The sequence below is a fragment of the Tasmannia lanceolata genome, unplaced genomic scaffold (assembly GCF_043159265.1).
Source record: "Tasmannia lanceolata isolate RefF3 unplaced genomic scaffold, GAP_Taslan_0.1 ptg000306l, whole genome shotgun sequence".
NCBI lineage: Eukaryota > Viridiplantae > Streptophyta > Magnoliopsida > Canellales > Winteraceae > Tasmannia > Tasmannia lanceolata.
The window spans coordinates 102,501-106,678 of NW_027518981.1; positions in this window are offsets into that span (position 1 = coordinate 102,501).

Below are 4,178 nucleotides of genomic sequence, written 5' to 3' on the forward strand. Positions count from 1 at the left end.
CGTGCCCAAGGCTAGTGCGCAAGGCTTGTGTGCAAGGCTAGTGCGATGGGCCAGTGCCCAAGGCTTGTGAGCAAGGCTTGTATGCATGGCTTGTGTGCAAGGCTTGTGTGCATGGCTTGTGCGCAAGGCTTGTGTCCAAGGCTTTTGTGCAAGGCTCGTGCGCAAGGCTAGTGTGCAAGGCTTGTGCGCATTGGCAGGTAGCCCACCACCATGCACGATCCAAATGCCACTCAAGCGACAACACGGTGCCAAGCCGGGCATGGTGTGCACTCAAAACCAATCAACGGACAGAGGTCATGCGTCATGGGGGGGATCTAGCAAGGCCATGGGGAAGGTCATGGAGGACCTTGGAAGCAAGCGCAAGACGAGAGCGAATCGAACAAGGGGCCAGGACGGGGCCTTGTGCCCATGGTCTTCGCAAGACTGCGTCCAAGGCGCCCGAAAGCCCAAGGGAACCCAAACCCGGCCGACACTTGCAATCGCACATGCTCTCTGCAACACACCATCAATGCCGCCCAACGGGGCCAGCACGAGCAGTCATCCGCGGTCCCCTGGCCCTGCGCACGTTTGTCTTTGAAACCGAGCATCAATGCCACAGAAAGTGCTGGGGCGCCAGCTGGAGCCATCATCCGCGTTGCCATGGCTCGCTTGGCCTTGGCTTGCCAGTCCCCGACACGAGCAATCGCGCATTTTCTTTGCAACCGACCATCAATGCCGCCCAACGAGGCCAGCACGAGCAGTCATCCGCGGTCCCCTGGTCCTGCGCACGTTTGTCTTTGAAACCGAGCATCAATGCCACAGAAAGTGCCGGGGCGCCAGCTGGAGCCATCATCCGCGTTGCCATGGCTCGCTTGGCCTTGGCTTGCCAGTCCCCGACACGAGCAATCGCGCATTTTCTTTGCAACCGACCATCAATGCCGCCCAACGAGGCCAGCACGAGCAGTCATCCGCGGTCCCCTGGCCCTGCGCACGTTTGTCTTTGAAACCGAGCATCAATGCCACAGAAAGTGCCGGGGCGCCAGCTGGAGCCATAATCCGCGTTGCCATGGCTCGCTTGGCCTTGGCTTGCCAGTCCCCGACAGGAGCAATCGCGCATTTTCTTTGCAACCGACCATCAATGCTGCCCAACGAGGCCAGCACGAGCAGTCATCCGCGGTCCCCTGGCCCTGCGCACGTTTGTCTTTGAAACCGAGCATCAATGCCACAGAAAGTGCCGGGGCGCCAGCTGGAGCCATCATCCGCGTTGCCATGGCTCGCTTGGCCTTGGCTTGCCAGTCCCCGACACGAGCAATCGCGCATTTTCTTTGCAACCGACCATCAATGCCGCCCAACGAGGCCAGCACGAGCAGTCATCCGCGGTCCCCTGGCCCTGCGCACGTTTGTCTTTGAAACCGAGCATCAATGCCACAGAAAGTGCCCGGGCGCCAGCTGGAGCCATCATCCGACGTGCCATGGCTTTGGTCCCATGGTCTTCGCAACCGAGCATTCGTGACACCCGACGGGGCCAGGACACCAACCCTTCCGACACGAGCATTCGCGCATGTTCTTTGGCCACACAACGACGCCAGCACGAGCAAAATCATCAGCGGTGCGGTGGCCTTGCACGGCCTTTTGTCTTTGGAACCAACCATCAGTGCCACGGGAAGTGCCGGAGTCCCGGCATCCGCGGTGCCAAGTCATTGCGCCCTTGGTCTCTGCAGCGGGGCATGCCGGGCACTCCCAACCATTGCAAGCAAGCGAGAAAGAAAGTAAGTAAGTAAGTAAGTATTACATATAGGGGCGGGACATGCGGGGAGTTCTGCGAAACGTGCACTACGGGGCACACGCGTACCTACCGGGGCATACCGACCCCTATTGGGGCACACGTGTGCATATCGGGGCATACCGGGCCTATCAGGGCACACGCGTACATACCGGGGCATACCGAGCCCTACTGGGGCACACGTGCGCATATCGGGGCGTACCAAGCCTATCGGGGCATTCGCATGTATCCCAAGGCATACCGAGTCTATCCGGGCATACGCGTTCATACCGGGGCGTAACGGGCCTATCGGGGCATACTTGGGCATATCCGGGCAAAAAATGCCCAAAACTTGCGCAACCTTGGCAACCGTGGTCCATTCCTCACTATATGCCATGGCCTTGTGCCCATGGTCTTCACAAGACAGCATCCAAGGCGCCTGAAAGGCCAAGGGAGCCCAACCCAGCAATGCCCAGCCAAGGCCAGGCATTCCAGTGCCTGCCCGGGCAAAAACGCCCAAAGCATGCCCCATTCCTTAGCCTATCCAGGCAAAAACGCCCAAAACCAGCCCATTCCAGTGCCTATCCGGGCAAAAACGCCCAAAGCATGCCCATTCCTTAGCCTGTCCAGGCAAAAACGCCCAAAACCAGCACATTCCAGTGCCTATCCGGGCAAAAACGCCCTAAACCTGCGCATTCCAGCGCCCCGCAGCATGCCACCCTCCTATAGGGTTTGCGCAACCAACCCGCCTAACCACCAGTGGCAACCAAAGGTGCTGTTAGCGACGACTTCTGAAGACGCAACGAGACGCGACGGGTTTGCGCCCAGACGCGACGAGACGATGCGGGATCTGCGCCCAACCATGCCTACACCCGCCGACTTGTTGCGGGAGCTGCTTGCCCAAGCATGCCTAGCGTGCAAGGCCTGCGTGCCCAAGGTCTGTGTGCAAGGCTAGTGCCCAAGGCTAGTGCGCAAGGCTAGTGCCCAAGGCTAGTGAGCAAGGCCTGGGTGCAAGGCTAGTGTGCAAGGCTTGTATGCAAGGCTAGTGTGCAAGGCTGCTGTGCAAGGCTTGTGGGCAAGGCTGGTGCGCAAGGCTAGTGCCCAAGGGTTGTGTGCAAGGCTAGTGCCCAAGGCTAGTGCGCAAGGCTCGTGCCCAAGGCTAGTTCGCAAGGCTTGTGTGCAAGGCTAGTGCGATGGGCCAGTGCCCAAGGCTTGTGAGCAAGGCTTGTATGCATGGCTTGTGCGCAAGGCTTGTGTCCAAGGCTTTTGTGCAAGGCTCGTGCGCAAGGCTAGTGTGCAAGGCTTGTGCGCATTGGCAGGTAGCCCACCACCATGCACGATCCAAATGCCACTCACGCGACAACACGGTGCCAAGCCGGGCATGGTGTGCACTCAAAACCAATCAACGGACAGAGGTCATGCGTCATGGGGGGGATCTAGCAAGGCCATGGGGAAGGTCATGGAGGACCTTGGAAGCAAGCGCAAGACGAGAGCGAATCGAACAAGGGGCCAGGACGGGGCCTTGTGCCCATGGTCTTCGCAAGACTGCGTCCAAGGCGCCCGAAAGCCCAAGGGAACCCAAACCCGGCCGACACTTGCAATCGCACATGCTCTCTGCAACACACCATCAATGCCGCCCAACGGGGCCAGCACGAGCAGTCATCCGCGGTCCCCTGGCCCTGCGCACGTTTGTCTTTGAAACCGAGCATCAATGCCACAGAAAGTGCCGGGGCGCCAGCTGGAGCCATCATCCGCGTTGCCATGGCTCGCTTGGCCTTGGCTTGCCAGGCCCCGACAGGAGCAATCGCGCATTTTCTTTGCAACCGACCATCAATGCCGCCCAACGGGGCCAGCACGAGCAGTCATCCGCGGTCCCCTGGCCCTGCGCACGTTTGTCTTTGAAACCGAGCATCAATGCCACAGAAAGTGCCGGGGCGCCAGCTGGAGCCATCATCCGCGTTGCCATGGCTCGCTTGGCCTTGGCTTGCCAGTCCCCGACACGAGCAATCGCGCATTTTCTTTGCAACCGACCATCAATGCCGCCCAACGAGGCCAGCACGAGCAGTCATCCGCGGTCCCCTGGCCCTGCGCACGTTTGTCTTTGAAACCGAGCATCAATGCCACAGAAAGTGCCCGGGCTCCAGCTGGAGCCATCATCCGACGTGCCATGGCTTTGGTCCCATGGTCTTCGCAACCGAGCATTCGTGACACCCGACGGGGCCAGGACACCAACCCTTCCGACACGAGCATTCGCGCATGTTCTTTGGCCACACAACGGCGCCAGCACGAGCAAAATCATCAGCGGTGCGGTGGCCTTGCACGGCCTTTTGTCTTTGGAACCAACCATCAGTGCCACGGGAAGTGCCGGAGTCCCGGCATCCGCGGTGCCAAGTCATTGCGCCCTTGGTCTCTGCAGCGGGGCATGCCGGGCACTCCC